Here is an 18,971-nt window from a genome sequence, read left to right on the forward strand (position 1 = left end):
TGCCTGCGCTCGGCAGCGAGCCAAGCGCTGAATTCCTGCGAGCCCGTGCAGCTCCCACACGTCCACAAGCGCTAGGACCCAGAGGGAGCCGGCTCGCCGTGAATCAGAGCGGAGCCCCGAGCGCTGAATGAGGCTGCCACGGCAGCGGCGATGTGAATGGCTCACAGGGGCCGAGGACAGGGGTGTCACAGCAGCCCGGACAGCCTGGACAGCCTCGGGCAGCGGCGAGCAGCGCTGCGGCTCCCAGGTGAGCGAGCGGGGCGGGAGCGGCACCGGAGCGCGGCCCCGGAGCGCGGCCAGCGCCGGCTCCGCGCTCCGGAGCAGCCTCCGGAGCCTCCTCCGGAGCGATGCGATGGGGCAGGATAAGGTGGGATGCGGTGGGATAAGGTGGGATGGGATGTCTGTGCAGCACGGAGCGCTCGCTGCTTGCTTGTGGGTTGGTGGAAACGAAAATCGCATCTGCTCAAGGCAGGTTTGGCCGCACGCACATCTGGAAGGTGTTGGTGGGGCAGCTGTGGATAAGCTTAGAGCTTGAAAAACATCTTTAGCCAGAGTAGCTTAATCTCAAGGAAATGCAAGTGCTCTTATTCTTTTTATCCAGGTATATGGGAACTTAGTTTTATTTGCATTCTACAGCAGTTGCACCTATATGAAAATTCTTTACCGGCTTTGTTCTGAATATTGAGGCTTTCTTATTCCCTTTTTTCCTGCCCTGTGATAATTCTAGTCTAGATAAAAACTCCTTTCTTTCTTTACTAATATAAATAAATAGGAATTCTGCTAAATCAAAGCGTGACTGACCCAAGGCAGGATCCTTTTAGCTGCAGACAGAGCAGTGCTTCAGCAGAGACCATGGATCCTCTGGGATGTCCACTTGGAAAAGCTCACGACCTCCCTGCTGCCTGTGTGTAGTGACAGGATGGAGCTGACAATGTTTATTGATTTATAGCTGGTGATAACACTGTTTTAGCTGAGACTCTGCTCACAGATAAAAACAGGGACCCCAGGCAGGGAGACAGAAGGAATTTGTGTGCTGAGAACAAAAAGTGTTTGTGCTTCGGTTCTTTCTTCAATTTAAATTCTCCTTATAAAGCTCAAGAAGTTTTAGAAAAACACCAAAAGTGAGCGTGCTTGTCAGGCTGGTTTTCCAAGTTGTCACAACTTGGAAGTTGCATTGTGGCTGTTAGATAATTTATGGATGTTTTCATGCATTAGAGTATCACTATAAAGTTTTTGGGGCACTTTTTTTACTAAGCCAAACTAAAATGTGACAATGATCTGCAAGAAGACAGAGAGGGAGCTGATTTGTCTGTACATTCCTGCTTGTGGCACTTCTGAGCTGGTTCAGATATTGTGGCAAACAGCCTTTTAAAATCCCCCTGCCAAATGCCATTTCAGACAGTTTTGTCTGAAATTCAGAGGGTTACAACATTTTCTGCACTTCCCCAAGAGATTACAGGGATGGAACGAAGGGATTTGAACGATGAATCAAATATATTGGAGAGTTCTCAAGTATGATAAGAAAGACTCTAAAGGCCTTAGAATGTATTAATAATCATAGATATGAATCATTTTAAAACAAATCTCAGCGAGGTCTGGAGAGGAGCCCCCTGACACATCTGTGCAGAACCAGTGATTTCACAGCTTGATCAATCCCAGCCACTCACCCTGGAGGGGTCTGGCCCTCCCAACAAGGTGGTAAAGAAAGTAACTGTGGCTCTATTTCCTCATCCTCGTAGCTCAGCAGTGCCCCTTTTCCCCACCAAGGTCTGAAATTATATTTTTCGATGTCTTAATTTAAGTTCAGTGGAGAGTTACAATGAGCACAAGCATCATTTTAACCCATATGCTAAATAAACAATTACTTCATAGGGGTAACTGAGCAGCCTATGAAATAACCACGAGATATTAATTGAAAAACTAGTTTAGAAAAAGACCTAAAATACGTATTCAGATTAGCATTTTCAAGTGTAAAATATCTTTATTTAATGGGATGTCTAGAACAAGGGTCAAATAGAACACATTAAAAACTAGATTGTTTCAATCAATAGAGTAAAGCCCACAAATTTCCTTACTGCTCCATGGCTTTGGCCATATAAATGTTCCTTCAAGCACAGATTCTATTAATTGGTTTTTTGTTTCCTTACAAAATTCTTTTAGGACTAGGAGAATATTACATATGTACTAATCAGCATTACTGACTTAAATTAAAGGCACGTGGAAAAATACTGGTAGTTTTAAGAAGTTAACAGAAATCTTTGATTTTTTTCATCTACATTTTACAAACAAACTGCTGATAAAGAAAAAAAAAAAGATAAAGGGTTCCTAAAACCCATGGTTGCATTCCAAAAGATTCAGTGCTCTAGCAGCAACAGTGAGCACTGGATTGGTGGGGTAGGAAATGTTTGTCAATCCCAAACGTGGGGCCAATAAAAGCCAGGGAAACTCAACCCCTTCCAGCCCAGCTACAGCAACGCTGACCTCTGCCGGCAGCTGCTTGGGCAAAGGATTTGTTACACCCAAATATTTATTAAATCTCATTCTATTCCCTGAGAAAGAGGCAAGACCTCTTCCCACCAATTTATCTCGTGGAAAGAAAGAAAGAAAAAAGACTTGTCCCAGGGCAGTGGGGATGGAGAAGGGGCTGGAGCTCCAGGAGGGGCTGAGGGAGCTGGGAAAGGGGCTCAGCCTGGAGCAAAGGAGGCTCAGGGGGGACCTTGTGGCTCTGCACAGCTCCTGACACGAGGGGACAGCTGGGGCAGTCGGGATCTTCTCCAGGGAACAGGGACAGGACAAGCAGAACTGGCCCCAAGTTGGGCCAGGGGAAGGTCAGGTTGGCTATTATGGAAAATTTCTGCCCTGATAGGGCTGCCAGGTATTGGGACTGAGGGCAGGTCTGGAGTCACCACACACCCAAAGTGCTCGGAAATGCCCAGGTGTGGCACTCGGGACATGGCTCAGTGGTGCTGTGTGGATTCAATTTTCTTAGAGGTCTTCTCCAACCTGAAAGATTCCATGCTCCTGTGGGAGCAAAAAGCGTCACCAATGCTCCTACAACTGCATTCCTGCCCTGGCCAGAAGGAAATTCTCCCTGTGCTGTGCCTGACCTGGGCAGGGTCACAGAGGCCAAAGCATTTGAGAACATTTCTCCAACCAAAGGTCAGGGACAGATGTCCTGTGGGATGTGTTGTGGCTTTTTCTCTCCCCACAATGCCCTTTGTGCAGCCCCACAGAATTCATTAAATATTTGTGTGTGTGTGTGTGTGTGTGTGTGTGTGTGAATTTATTCACAAAAATTATGTGGTCAAGCAAAGCAAGATCATTTTTGCTGTTGCCAAGAAATCACAGTATGAATTACTGTGAGTTATGTGCACTCTTGTCTGCCCAAGGCCACTGATACTAAAGGAATTTGGGGGAAAGAAGATCTCAGACCCTCAATATAAACCCATCCCATCCCCAAATCCTGGGCACTGCTGGTACCTCTGGTCACTGGTTACAAGGATAAAAGATAAAGCAAAACAAGAAAAGGTGCAGGATGATGAAAGCCTGGAACATTTTCTGTATTTAGAGAAACTACAGAGATTATGATTTCTAAGTCTGGAAAAGAGATGGCTGAGCAGGGGTGTGAGGGAGATATTTATAGTCACAGTTGTCCTTAAGATGTAGAGAGGAAATGGCTGTTGTCAAAATCGAGGAGCAGGAAATAAAACTGGCAGGTGGCAAAGTCAAGGCAAACAAAACAAGGTGCTCCTCCCTCTGGGCATAAAGGAGCTCTGTAATTCTCCCCCATGGATATTGCAGGTCACAGGCCGCAGGGAGCACTCAGGCACACTGAGAGCAAAGCTGCTGCCTGTGGTTCCATCAGTCTGTGCTTCCAGAACCACCTCGGGGTGGGAGAGCAGCCCAAGGATTTGCTCCCCACGTGTCCCCCCCTCCCCAGCCATCCCCAGGGGCTGCAGGAGGCAGAATTCCTGACCTGCTGCTCTAATTCCCTCTCCTTGGTGCTTCAGCTGTCAAATACTCCACCTCACCCACCCCAAAAAGGTGACACTAATATTTGCTGCAGGTTACCAGTTCATTGGTGAAAGAATGGCAAGAGGTAAAATACATCTCTCATTTTGGTGTTTGCTCAAGGATTACGTGTAGGCCAGTGTTCATGGATGTTACCAGTACAGAAAGACATCAGTGATGAGATTTACAGCTCCTCAGGCAAATCAGTGTCTGAGACAGTGGAGAAGGGCCGGTGAATCCTGAGGCATCTTGTGAAATTCACTGAAATGGGGAAATACTATTTTATCTCATCTCAATGTGGCCTTCATAGGGAGCTGGCATCTTATTTGAAAATTTTTACTGAACTCAGGTCTTTTCTAACAGCTTCCACAAAAAATATTATGCACAAATAAATCTCAAGTAAAAAGTAGCAGGGCAATGCCTCATTAATTACACTGGCAAAACCTTTCACTCTGAGAACTGCATCACCCTGAGAAATGCAGCAGAGAATGGCAACGCCAGCAGTGAATCCTGGATGCCAAGAACCTGAGTGCATTGGCAGAGAGCTGAGGAGTCACCAAGGACATCCAGAGCTGGCTCCAGCAGCCCAGAGTCAGAACAGCTCCTGGGAGAGACACTGAGATCACACCAGGGCTGGAGAGCAGGAGAGAATCAGCAAAGTGCTGCTCAGTCCTTGGAGCCAGCACACAGCTGGAAGCTGCCCAGTGCAAGGAGAAATCAGGCCCTGAATACACACCAAGGAGGCTCTGCCTTAATGTCTAAATTCAAATGACTGCAGCAGGTAGTTTGAAATAACGTTTGATGGCTTTTCTGCCATCCTTTGAGCTGACTCAGGCCACTGCTGACTGAATGAAACACCTCTGACTGTTCCTTATCTTGGAGGCAGCTGTTTATCACCTTTCTCCTTTATTCCCCCAGGCTCCAGCATTTCCAAGATGCTTTGAGATTTTATGGCACAGTGCTTGACACCACCAGATAACCCAAATCAGGATGTATCAGGCACACACTGTTGCTGGGATGGGTTTTATCATATAAAATCCCAGGATGGTTTGGCTGAGAAGGGAATTCATCCCATCCCACTCCCTGCCATGGCAGGGACACCTTCCACTGTCCCAGGCTGCTCCAAGCCCTGTCCAACCTGGCCTTGGACACTGCCAGGGATCCAGGGGCAGCCCCAGCTGCTCTGGGCACCTGTGCCAGGGCCTGCCCACCCTCCCAGGGAGGAATTTGTCCCCAATATCCATCTAACCCAGCCCTCTCTCAGTGTAAAGCCATTCCTCCTTGCCCTCTCTCATGGACGTTACTGCCACATTTCACAGTGGCATTTCCTGGAGGAAACAGAGGTGGTGACAATGCACGAAGGGAGAAGGTGACAGTGCACCAAAGGACATGGTGACAATGCACCAAGGGAGATGGTGACAATGCACCAAGGGAGATGGTGACAGTGCACGAAGGGAGAAGGTGACAGTGCACCAAAGGACATGGTGACAATGCACCAAGGGAGGTGGTGACAATGCACCAAGGGAGATGGTGACAATGCACCAAGGGACATGGTGACAATGCACCAAGGGAGGTGGTGACAGTGCACCAAGGGAGGTGGTGACAGTGCACCAAAGGACATGGTGACAGTGCACCAAGGGAGATGGTGACAGTGCACCAAAGGACATGGTGACAATGCACCAAGGGACATGGTGAATGGTGACAATGCACCAAGGGAGGTGGTGACAATGCACCAAGGGAGGTGGTGACAGTGCACCAAAGGACATGGTGACAATGCACCAAAGGACATGGTGACAATGCACCAAGGGAGATGGTGACAGTGCACCAAAGGACATGGTGACAGTGCACCAAGGGAGATGGTGACAGTGCACCAAGGGAGGTGGTGACAACGCACCAAAGGCCATGGTGACAATGCACCAAGGGACATGGTGACAATGCACCAAGGGAGGTGGTGACAATGCACCAAAGGACATGGTGACAATGCACCAAAGGACATGGTGACAATGCACCAAGGGAGGTGGTGACAATGCACCAAAGGACATGGTGACAATGCACCAAGGGAGGTGGTGACAGTGCACCAAAGGACATGGTGACAATGCACCAAGGGACATGGTGACAGTGCACCAAAGGACATGGTGACAGTGCACCAAGGGAGCCAAGGGACATGGTGACAGTGCACCAAAGGACATGGTGACAATGCACCAAGGGAGATGGTGACAATGCACCAAGGGAGGTGGTGACAATGCACCAAAGGACATGGTGACAGTGCACCAAGGGAGGAGCTCCCTGGCCTGGACTTCCAACCAAACCCTGACACAATCCCTTCTCAGTGTGACAGAAATCAAACCTGCAGTGATCAGACCACTTGAGGTAGTTCAAGACTTCTTTAATTCAGGGTTTTCTAAAACTGAGCATCAACACAGACCATAAACTGGTTCCAAAAAGTCTTTCCCTCGTTTATCTTCCTGGCTCCAAAATCCAATTTCCTGTCCCCATGGGGTCCATAACAACGTGCCAATAAAAGTTCAGATTCTGCTCCTGTTGACTTGCTAGGAATCAAAATCCTAACTGGCATTCCAGCACAAAAGACAGACAAAAACAACCAGAAAGTAAAACCAGTTCTTTGATTTTTTTTTCTGGGCCTTGGTTGACGTATTATTGACAAAATCACAGAATCATGGAGTCATTAAGGTTGGGAAAGACCTCCAGGGTCAGCAGGTCCAACCTTTGACAAACACCACGATGCCCACTAAACCATAATGACCATTTATGTTATGCAAACATGAAGCTCCTCCAAGAATAAAATCAAAGGAATGAATTAAATGAATGACTAATGGATAAAATGAATCTGGTTTGGAACTCAGGACTGGTAATTTCTTTTGATCTGCCATATTTGTGAGAAATGTTGCTGCCTTAAAGAGGATGCAGTGAAAACTGCCTCCATTAACTTCTTAACTGCCCAGGAAATTTAAAAAGATTACACTGATTCTGACAGTTCTGGCCTCCAATGAGTAAATTAGCCCAGTGTAAATGCAGCTGGGAAGCAGATTATGTGTTTGATAACTTTCTATTTGCCAACTGTGGCTTTGCAAGGTGAAAAACTACTATTTTGATTTTTCCAGTTCTTAATCACTTTGTATTTCCCCTTGTTGTATAAGTAGAAAGGTGACACAGATTTTTTTTTTACTGGTCTGGTTCACTGCTTCACTTTGACTATTTTATTTTGTTCCTGACACAACCATATGTGATCCAGGCTCTTTTTTTAAAAAAAAAGAGTTCTTCAGGAATTTTTGTGATGGGGATTTGCCAGGCACCTCATTGCTACGTAATATTTTGATTATGATACATTTAAGAGCTCTGGCTCACAGAATATATGTTTTTCTATTTTGAAATATAGCTTTTATTCTTTTTCTTTGACGACTTTATGTGCTGGATGAGTCAGGTATGAGAAAAGACCTGTGCTTGTTCACAAAGAGCTTTGCCCTGTGGTGGATGACACAGCCTGCATTTTCCCAGTGCATCATTTCCTGCCCATTATTCCATGATCCTTTTGGGACATTCTACGTCCCAGCACCAGACCAGCAAGGGGTTTGAGGTGGGTGCATTCCCACAGCCATACAATCTGTTTATGTGAATTATTGAGATTTTGCTCACCTTGCTCTTAGAATCTTCTATTTGCCCCTGCCAGAGACATCAAGCTCTTCACCTGGTCATTGTCCTGTGCTGAGAGGACATTGAAGGGTTCTCTCTAAAAAGGAATAAGTTGATTATTTTTGTTTCTGCTCAGTGTAAGCAATTTGATCCATATCCCTCAGCAAAACTGATCACAGTAACTGCACTTCTTACCTGGGAGGAGAAAGTACATGAAGTGTATCAAGAGAAACAAATCAGCACAGAATAAGCCACTGAAGTGAGGTGTGGGTTTATGTTCCATGTCAAAAATCTTTTCCATCCCTTCCCTCATTACTGGGGACAGGGGAAGGTGTTCCTGCCTGTGGAAGGGGTGGAATGGGATGAGCTTTGAGGTCCCTTCCAGCCCAAACCATCCTGGAATTCCATGATTGGTGTTATCAGTGCACTGAACATTCAACATCCACGTTTTTGTTCTGCTTGGATCCAAACACTCCCTGCCCAGTCCCTCCTGCCAAACCTTCCTCTCATCATTTTCTCAGGCACAAGCTGTAAAGAGGAGAGTGCAAAGGGTCACTGCTCAGCTTCACATTCCAGGACACTTTATCTATGCCAAAAGTGTGAGTTTCTGGTTTTGGCAAAGCATCCAGAATCCAAAGCATCAGAGGGAGTTTGATCCATGAGCTCTGCCTGGGTGCACGTTCCTGGTGCTGGGCAGGGCTGTTCTAGAGACCATTTCTTTTTTCTGAGTGTTCTGAGAGAGAAAAGTGTGTGGCCCTTTCCTTCTCATTTCTTCCCTCCTCTTTGAAAGCAAAGAAATTAGAAAACAATTTAATGACCTGCAGAATGTCTCCCCTTTGTTCAGGATTTCAAATTTTAAAAAGAATTCGAGTAATTTGAATTCAGTCTTCAGCACTTGCTTGTGCCATCACTTGAAAGCCAAAGGAAATGCTTTCTGTGAAAATAACACATCTCCAGTGCCACAGGAAAACTGATGTGAGGTTTAAAGTTTAGATTTGAAGTTCATCTCTCTCCCTTTGAATTTGCAAAAGCTCATTTCCAAGTGACATGTATTTAAACTCTGGCATTGTGCACAGAAATGAAATACACACCTAATCAGCAAAACTCCCCTCTGGTTTTCATTTTAAGCAGGCAAAAATGATCTTGTGAGGCTTAGACCTTGATTATTGCTTTGAACCTAATACTAATGCAAAGAAACCCCAGAGAAAAGTTGAAAGATGCAAAATTCAGTCACAATAGGCTTCTTTAAAAGATGGTTCAGTTAGAAATCTGCTAGACATATGTTATTTTAAAAAACAGAATAAAAAGCCATTTTTTTGTGTTAGACAATGTAAAATTTTCATGTATTCATCATCTGAGGAAAATTGTAGCAAAAATAGGCAAATACCAAAGAAAATTTATTCCTATTGCCACAATTATGTCAATAATCTGTGGAGTCCCACTTTTCAACAGCATTTAATATTTTCATACTACAAATCACATCTGGCTACAAATGTCATCTTCTGTCTCCTCCCACTCCATCTTCATCCATATTTTCTTCCTTATAGTTCACAATAAACCTGCTTTTTTGTAACCACAATGATTCTTCCTGACAACTGATTCACCACACAAAAGCATTAACAAATAACACTGTAATAAATACAAGGTGCACAGCAAGTATCCAGACAAGGAAAATACTTGGTTACATATGGGGTGAAGTGTTATAATGACAGCTAATTTCAAATATATCAGGTTATTTGTACTAATTAATATTGGCACAACCCCCATGGAAATTCAGATTTGGAGTTTTCTGGATGTGTTTTGTGGAGGTACAGAAGAGGTGAAGCCTGTGGCACCTGTGTTCACGTCCTGCTGCAGAAGAGTGATGGATTTTTAAGTGAAATCCAAACCAGAATTATGATTATGTGGGGAAAAAGAGCATGGAATTTATTACAGAATCATTAAGGTTGGAAAAGACCTCCAAAATCATCAAGCCCAACCTTTGCTTGAACACCACCACACCCATGAAATCATTCTGCAGCCCCTGTTGTGACCAATGCCCCACAACAAAGGTCAAACCCACATCCCAGGGCTGGGAGGTCCCAGCAGGACCTTCCCAGAGGATCCCAGAAACTGAAGGAGTGTTGGGGAAGATGAGACAGGAAAGCCTTATAAATATGATTGTCTGGCAAAAGATTTTGAGAATATGGAAACTATAAGTGAGATTGAAATGAAAGCAAGCTTTGAGATCCCTCAGTTACTGAACAACTGGAAAACAATGGTGTGGCCAGCTGAAGGTGATCCCCTTTTGATGGAACAACACCCTCTGCTTGCAGACAGGCCCAAGGGTCAGAGCAGACCCTGCCAGCTTGGCAGAAGGGCCCAAAGAGGAGTTTTTAGGGTTTAAAATGTAACACAGTATGGGAATGTAATGATTCTTATAGGCTGTATGGAAATGCTATAGGATTTGTATCTTGTACTAGATTGGTCAGTGAGAATCAGAATATTCAACACAGAAGATTTATTGTATTGTAACAGGAACCTCTCTCCCTCTCTCATCCTCTCTCCCCCTCTCTTCTCTCAGTCCTGCTCCAGCTGTGGCTGGCAGCTCCCAGCAGGGCCCTGCACCCAGGCCCTTTGCAATAACCCACAAGTTCCAAGCCCTGGCTGCAGAGATCTCTCCTCTCCATCTGTCCCCACTGTCCTACCCCCGGTGCTCCTACAAAGGAGAACTTCAGAAGTTCTGGATTGAGCATTCCCAGATTCCTTGTGAAACCCAAACACTGGCTTGGACAGAAAGGCTGAAAGGTTTAGGTGGGATATTGGGAAGGAATTCTGCCCTGTGAGGGTGGGGAGGGGCTGGAATGGTTTCCCAGAGCAGCTGTGGCTGCCCCTGGATGCCTGGCAGTGCCCAAGGCCAGGCTGGATGGAGCTTGGAGCAACCTGGGACAGTGGGAAGTGTTGGAGTTGGAGCTGGATGAGCTTTAAAGTCCTTCCAACCACAGCATTCCAGGATTCCATATTGATTCTTTCAAATGCTAGGCCTCACCTGAGGTCCTGTGCCACCTGCTCTGCACACCCAGCCAGGTGAGGAAATGTCCAATCCAGCTGCAGGGTTGGTAGCCAGATGTTGGTGCTGTTACTGCAGCCCTGCTATCCCTGCTGACTCAAGGCTGGCTCACCCTGTGTGCTGCTGCCCTGGGTCACAGGAGGACTGTGGCTCGTTAACTGTGACATCAAATTCAGCTGTTAATCGTGCTTGGAATTTCTGATATTACAATGGGATGGGATAGCTACACATGACAAATATCAAATATTCATCAAAGCAAGCAGCTGATAAAATTGTGCAATCATGTGCGTGCAGGGAAAACGATGATTCATTTACAGATGTGCTGCTGATTTTTCATCACTGCACACAACCTGGGGCACATCAGACAAATGTTTAAACTCCACCGTTATTTTCCACCAGACAAACTCTTGTAACAAGTCTGACATTTCAGCTCCTCTTTGAAACAGTTTCTGCTGGATGTAAGAAACAAAACCCATAGAAATATCCCTCTGGGATTAATTCTCTAAACATAATGACTAAAGAGCCTACTGGCTTTGCTCTAAAATACTGCAATTTTTAGTGCTAGTACTAATAGCTGCAAGAAGTTGATATTATTTATCTTTCTAAAACCTTCTAAAAAGTTGTTTTAACTCCTGGAGGCTGCAAATTTTCTGTCTCAGAGACAAGGCAGCACTGCAGCATCATTCAGAAGAAAGGTGAGAGGGCAAGTGTCTTGTTCCAGTCTGTTAATCTGTACATTGCACTGTAAGCCTAGGGAATGGAAATAAAAGGGAGCACTGGTGAAAATCTCCAAATTATTGCAAAGAACAGGTTTCCAGGAAGCAATTAACTGTCTGCCTGGGAATATCCCTGCTTTTTATTTGATGTCAAACTCATGGGTGGTATTTTGAAACATTTGATTGAGCTCAGTCAATTAGCCTTGATTATGGTTTGGCTTTTCCCTCAGAATAGGCTGATCCATAGGGAATGCCACTCATACCAGCACTGAGGCAGAGCAGGATGACTCAGCTGATTAATCAGCTTTCTTTTCTCCTATTAAGAAGCAAGACTTTGGCTTCCCCAGCTGCTGGAGTGATCACTATCGAACTCGTGTTGAAACTCCCACAGCTTTGCTCACCCCTGACTCACATTCTGGGAGAAGGAAAGTCACCTGCACCCCTGACTGTTGAAGTCCTGGATGAAAAAAAACCAAAAACCAGCACCTGACCTGTCAGAGAATCATGGAATTACAGATCCCACCCTGGTCTGAGCTGGAAGGGACCTTCAAGCTCATCTCATCCCACCCCTGCCATGGGCAGGGACATTTTTCACTGGACCAGGCTGCTCCAAGCCCTCCCACACCTCTGGGACTGAGGGACACACTCAGAAAAGCTGCACCCAGGGATTTCTGTTCACACAAAGTCCTTGTTTGCAGGAGAAATGTTCCCATTCCTGTTGCTTTCTGATTGAGATGTGTCCCTAATTTGGAATCAACCATAATTCCCATGTTTATGGGTTCTGACAATTCCTTCCAGACAAGCAGGTATGGAATCCTCACCTGTATTTTGCCAAATAAATCTAGTAATTTCCTTAGAAACATAGCACAGAATCTGCACATGAGCAATTTTTTCCAGTCCAAAAATTAGGTTAATTTATTAAATAAGTAAATGGAAGAAAAAAACAAAGGCTACTTGTAAAAATCTCAAGTAAACACAGAGCTTTTTTCTCTTTCTTTACTAGGTAAATGGCATAAAACACAGCCAGGGTACAGTCACAGTGTGTAATCATGGTCATGAAATGCCTACAATGTAAATGGACTTAATGACAAAATTAAACAAATCTCAATTAAAGGCACAATGATTCCAGACAGGCAAAACCCATCACTCTCCCAGCTTCCCACTAAGTAGATCTCCAAGCATGGAAAGATTGCCAGCTATGGGGAACAGTTTAGAAAGTTAATGACAGTACAAATGGGATTGACTGGAGACTGTAATCCTGCTCTGTAAGCATTGCCAGAGGCCTGACATGAAGGAACAAGTACTATTTCAAGCAGACTGCAAAGCCAAGGCAAAGATTAACATCTGTCAGAATCAGCTACAGATGAGATTCTTATTGATCCTTGAATGTCACAAGAATTTAGAAGGGCTCAAAGAAACTTTAAAGAGAATATTCAAGTATCTGTGGATTTGGTTTGTAAACCTGAAGTACCTTTCCCACATTTCAGCTATTTTTTTTCACACAGCTGTGTGTGATGTAGCTCAGTGCTACAAGGCAGAAGAGCAATTTCTTCCAACTTAGTCAGTGTCAAGCTTAGTCTTGCAGGAAAAGCAGTGGCAGGGAGCAGTTCTGGTGCTGTTACCAACATCCAAGACAGCTTTTTGTGTTTGGACTGTGTTGCTGTGGATTTTGTTTCTGCCTCATCCGTATCTATCCCTACTAACAAGATTAAGGCTTTGCTCACATTCTTCTAATTAAAATGCTGTAATTCTGAGAAGAGATTCCACGTCTTCTTTTAGCAGGGTAATCAGTACATCTGTGAGTTCAAGTTACTATTTTTTAACATCAAAGCTTGCACAAAGATAGCTCTCCTCCATGTAGGCCATGACTTTTTATCCACACTGGTTTGAATAACAGGCTCCATTTTGTACTGGGATCAACATCATCTCCTACAAGGGAAGGCTGGGAGAGCTGGGAATGCTCAGCCTGGAATAGAGAAGCTTCCAGGGAAACCTGAGAGCCCCTTCCAGTGCCTAAAGCGGCTCTGGGAGAGACTCTGGACAGCCTGGAGTGCCAGGAAAAGGGGAATGGCTGCCCACTGCCAGAGGGCAGGGATGGATGGGATATTGGGAATTAGGAATTGTTCCCTGGGCAGGGTGGGCAGGCCCTGGCACAGGTGCTCAGAGCAGCTGGGGCTGCCCCTGGATCCCTGGAGTGCCCAAGGCCAGGCTGGACAGGGCTGGGAGCAGCCTGGGATGGTGGAAGGTGTCTCTGCCAACCAAAGGCTCCCAACATCTTGTCCTGTCAGGAGCACTCGTGCATTTTTCTGCAGCATTTTTCCCTTATTAAACTGAAAGAAGCATAATCTGAGTGGAGCATGTCCAGGGAAGGGAACAGAGCTGGGGAAGGGTCTGGAGCACCAGAAAGGGCTGAGGGAGCTGGGAAGGGGCTCAGCCTGAAGCAAAGGAGGCTCAGGGGGGATCTTCTGGCTCTGCACAACTCCTGCCAGGAGGGGACAGCCAGGGAGGTTGGGCTGTGCTCCAGGGAGCAGGGACAGGAGGAGAGGGAGCAGCCTCAGGCTGGGCCAGGGGAAGATTGGATACTGGTGAAAATTTCTTCACTGAAGGCATTGCCACAGGCTGCCCTGGGCACTAGTGGAGTGGAATACCTGGAAATGTTCAAAACACATGAGGATGTGGTGCTTGGAGACGTGCTTTAGTGGTGGACATGACAGTGCTGTGTTAATGATCTTAAAGGTTTTTCCCAGCCTTAATGATCCTGTGAACTTCAAGCTATATTTCACTTACCAGGTGCAGCCTTGACATTTTATTCACAAAGTTTTTAGTTCTGTAGCTTCTCCTTGCTATATGAAGGTACCACTCCACAGCTTTCAGAAGCCCCTCCTGCCCTCATTCCTTCCCCCTATTTTCTCTAAGGCTGTGACACAGCACTAACTTTTGTTTAACCAGCTTCTGCAAGATTGCTTTGGTGAATGTAGATTGAGGAAACTCACTACAGCAGTTTAATTGCTCCCATCCAGGAGTTCCCACATTCAATCCACTGATTGTTCTCACTGTGGAAATGGGGGAAAAAAGGTTCATATCTAATATAATAAAAGCTAGCAAGGAAAATAATATGCTGGTAAACACAGGAACAGTAATCTTCTAATCTTGGCTTACTTTTTTAAGAATTCCCTAATTTCCACGTCCATATAACAGGGAAGTCAGTGAGCCCCACAGAAAGATGAAGGATGAGTAGTTCAAAGATGTCCAATGCTATCAGTGATAGCACTGTGTTGCAATTCAGGGTTTCAGAGCTGCTCAGACTCAGAGCAGGGCCAAAGAGAGTTCTAGAAAATGTGACAGAAACACTCAAGGGCACAGTTTAAAGGAAAAAGAGGCATCTTTCCCATTATCATTTGTACTGAAGCAAAAATGCTTTCAACCACCAGATGATGCCAGAAAATGTAAAGACCCTTCAAATCCTCCTCACACAAGTGAGCTGCCAAACACAGATTTATAAGAGCTGCTGAGAGTGCCAGGTCAGTCCAACTCCCTGTTTCCTGTTCTTAAGCAAAGGTTGCTGAACTTCATTTAAACTTCTTTGCTGTCTGTTCTGTGCTTGAAGGATTCCCACAGCACAGACAGGATCTGATCTTTCCTTTGCAGACACTCTTCTGTTGAGCTGTCCTTTTGCACAGAGGGTCTGTGTGGCCAGGAGAGCTGAATCAATGTTCAAAGACATTTATTCCAGCCACAGCTGCAGGCTCCCAGCAAGGGAGCATCATTCATTTCTCTGTGTGTTACACCCTTCAAGCTTTGTGTGAGGTGAGGATATTCCAGAGCTGTCAGGCTCCAGAGGTTCAAGATCCAGACAAACAAACCCCTTCCCACACTGAAATGTCACCTTAAATTTCATTTCACCTTAAATGGGTGAGCAGGGAATAAAAACCTCCTATCTTAAAACATCCACAGCAGCTGCCTCCCCTCAGACTCTGACATAATACAAAGATGGAAAACTCCTACTCCCCACTGCTGGCTGGGTCTGTGCCCAGCAGCCCACAAGGTCCAGCTGAAATATGAAATATGGCCCCAGTTCAAACTGTCTCTGCTCTCTGGGAGCATGAGCAGATTTGTTGTGCAGCAGCTGCCTGACACACTCAGGATGCTGAGAGTGCTGAAGTTTGGGCTGTGCTTCTCTGGCCTCAGGTTTGGTGTTGGGGTGGCAGCTGAAGCAGAGCTGAGATTCTCAGAGCATAGGAATGAAGTAACACCTAAATCAATCTCTGTGCTAGCTCAGTGCAAGGAAACACTACTTGGATTAGTGTCTCTGAATATATATTTTGGTGCTAATATACAGAATCCATCACATTTTGTTACCACCCCTCTTTAGAGGTGTCTGGCATTGTGAGTTAAGGCAGCAATGAGTTCAAACAATCCCACAGCAAGGAGTAAATACCTTCCACAGCAGATGAAAGCCAAGATGCTGAAGAGGTCCCAGGTGTGCTGCAGACAAGACTGTGTGGGGCAGCAGCTCTGAGGCAGCTGGACTCAATGTGTGACAGGAGAAGGCAAGAGCCTTGCACATAAAGAGTCAGAGAGCACGTGGAGCAGCACTCGGAGCTGGAGAGGAAGCAAAACAGAGGATGTCAACACACAGGCATGACCGGGGGCAGGAGTGAGAGAGACAGAGAATAGGTTTTGAGGGATGGCTGTCTCACTCTCCTGCTGCTTTTTAATCCATCTACTCCATAAGCAAAGGTGCAGAAAAGGGTTTTGGTAAAGAGAGAAGGAGCTGGTACTCACATGGATTACAAACACTGGCAAAACCACTCTTGTTTTTCTACCACTTGAGGCATGCAGACACTAAAATACAATGAACAAATAAGGACAATAAGGCAAATAAATGCATGGGAAGAAATAGGATCAGTTTCCCAAACATCCTGAACACTTGTGCTTTGCAGTGGTTTACTCTGCTGCCAAGTAATCAAGATGATCTCCCAGGCTGAGCTCAGAAAAACATACAGGGGAAAATGTAGGTATGGAGCATTTTGCATGGTGTCAACACACTTCCACAGAAAGCAGGCTTTAATCCTCAGTAAGTGCTGAGTACAGACCTACAAAGTATGAAAGCCCAGGGGTAAAAATTCCAGCAGCAGCACAGTTTCCAAAGCAGCTCTGTCCCTTCATGGAAAATGAAGCAGCACTGTTGTCTGGAGTGCAGGAGCTGCAAGGTGAAACCCCCTTTGTTGTTTCCTTCTGATGGTGCTCAGATGAGCCACAGCATCAGGAGGAATATCTGAAAGGTCTAAGCAATTGTAAAATCCTCATGTTTTTCTTGGTAAACGACCCTAGATGACAGGAGACTCCTATTTCTCCTGCAAGAACTACTTGTGCTTGCAGAGAACATTACAAGATGACACTGCAATCTGATAACTCACTGTTTCTGTGGTTGCCTTTGTTTTATTTGGTGGTGTTTCCAGATTTTTTGTGGAAATCTCTACCCTGTTTCTTAGGAGGTCTTTACCCTCTCATTTCAAAACTACACCACATCTAAGAGGTTCCTGCTGTGCAGGGAAAGAAAACCCTTTTTTCCACCTCTTTGGTAACTAAATTTTTAAGCCACCAGCAAGTAGCAAAAAACCTTCAAAGCTGAAAGGTTTTCTTGCACCTAACTAAAGTATTTGCTTAGTTTACATTTAACACTAAGACTGTTACTTAATATATTTTAAAATGTTGTAATATATTAGTATATCACTATTTATTTACATCGGCTCAGTTTAAAACCCACTGAATTTCACACCTCTGTAGTGGAGTGCTTAGGAATTAAAAAAAAATTGTTTTGAACTCAATTTCAAATGGGAAAGGCGGGTGGAGTACAAGGGTTTGGGCATTACCACATCTTTACAATCTGCAGAAAAAAACTCAGGCTTTAAAATGAGCAGACAGACAAATATCTGCCCAAATCCTGGAGGTCGCCTCACGTACAGCAGGACACAAAATTTATGTTCAGTTGTCCAGAAAATATGGAAATATACTTCTCAAATGTACAGGATATGTCAAAGAATACAGAAATCAAACAGCTAATGAGCAACAGTCCAATGATTGAGGGTTTTTGTACACACAATTCACCTTGGGGTATGCTAGTTGAAGGAAAAATATTAACATTTTTCTTTAGTTCAAAGTACTATGCCTATGCCTTGAGAGTTATAATAAGAAGGGCACAGAATGACTGTGACTTCTCTGGGGTCAATACCTATTTCTAGCTGCAATAAAAATAAGGAATTTGTATTTCTAAAGGTGTCATTTTAGGCGTTTTTGTCATGATTTTCCTATTGTAATGTAAAGTAAATCATAAGAGAGGGAATTCAATCCCTAAAGAAGGCAATTGAATTCTGTAGGTCTCATGAAAGTAAAAGAGATTTAAAAATGGGAAAGAACATCCTAGAAATTAAAAAAAACAACAAAAGGAAGGTGAGCAGTGGAGAGGAGGAACATTGCTACTGCTTGGCAGGAATCCTGTGTTATTCTTTGGGTTCTTCACATGCTACACAAGTAAATTCTACTGACCATAAGTGAGTGGGGAGGATCATTTTATTAAGTGTTTGTAAAACCACTCGACATTTCTGGATGGAAAAATCCTACACAAGCAAAGCAATATTCCATTCCAGTATTGATGTTTCTTCCCTATCTCAGCACTCTGAGGGAACACAAGAGCACCTCCATGTCATAAGATTTAATTTTGGAGATTTTTGTCTATATCCTTAAGGGTTTTTTTAATGGAAAAAAAAAAATCCAGCACATCAGTTTGAATTGCTACAGCTACAGAAGTTTTTATCAGGTGCAGCCAGGCCCTCAGTTCAGCAGAACAGAGATTTTAAAGTTCTCTCAACTCCATCCTTTGCTGCATCCTTCTGTACTCTGACTTGCCAAGGACAGACACCCTTCAGCTTCCCTTTGGAACTTCTCAGAATTCCTGCCCCATTAAAATATTATTGAGTCATTGAAAATAGTTGTAAACACACTGGAAGATTTGTAGAAGATAAAATTCCTTTTGGATGTAAATAATTAATAGAACGGGAAAGTCTGAAAAGTCATGGCCATAATTTATGGCAGCTCCTTCTCCTTACATAATGTTCTTTTCCAAATTCATGATCCAGAGAAACTCTGAAGATGATGGAGTCTACCTTTGGGAATGTGATCATGACATCCCAGCTCATTTTTGTTTTCTACCTCATTTTTGGAGGCACTACACTGATGCCTTACACTACAACACATGCAATTGCTAAAATCCCTGTGTTCAAGTTTGTTAATGCAGTTGTAGAAAAGTGAAAAAGGAGAATATAAATGAAAATTATGGGCCTGAATAAAAATGAAATGCTAGCATTGCTGCTGGGATTCAGCTGGTTTTTATTAATCAGGGTTTGGAAAAGAATCAGGATTTATATTCCCTTCTGAATAGCTGGAATAAGATCACTAGTTGGAAAGGTTTACTGGCCCTAAAGATATTGTATTTTTCTGCCTTAACTACTCTTGGCTGTAAGAGGGGATGTAACATCACAGTC

The 18,971-nt window shown here is 44.5% G+C and overlaps 1 protein-coding gene and 1 long non-coding RNA gene across 3 annotated transcripts in view; one reads left to right on the plus strand and one right to left on the minus strand.

Annotated features, from left to right (window-relative positions):
* The window catches only part of LOC129046932 (uncharacterized), a 43,070-nt gene extending 26,833 nt beyond the window's left edge, over window positions 1-16,237 (minus strand). The window contains exons 1-2 of the long non-coding RNA XR_008508836.1: window positions 16,213-16,237; window positions 15,866-16,029 (exon numbers count right to left, since the gene is read on the minus strand). This is a non-coding gene — a long non-coding RNA (uncharacterized LOC129046932). The remainder of the gene's footprint in view (window positions 1-15,865; window positions 16,030-16,212) is intronic.
* Window positions 54-18,971, plus strand: part of NGF (nerve growth factor) — a 28,424-nt gene continuing 9,506 nt past the window's right edge. The window contains exon 1 of one of the 2 annotated variants that reach the window (XM_036398463.1): window positions 54-247. The gene's annotated coding sequence lies outside the window, so the exon portion shown is untranslated. The remainder of the gene's footprint in view (window positions 248-18,971) is intronic. The other variant, XM_036398464.1, reaches the window with a different exon arrangement.

Source organism: Molothrus ater, chromosome 25 (assembly GCF_012460135.2).
Source record: "Molothrus ater isolate BHLD 08-10-18 breed brown headed cowbird chromosome 25, BPBGC_Mater_1.1, whole genome shotgun sequence".
Classification (NCBI taxonomy): domain Eukaryota; kingdom Metazoa; phylum Chordata; class Aves; order Passeriformes; family Icteridae; genus Molothrus; species Molothrus ater.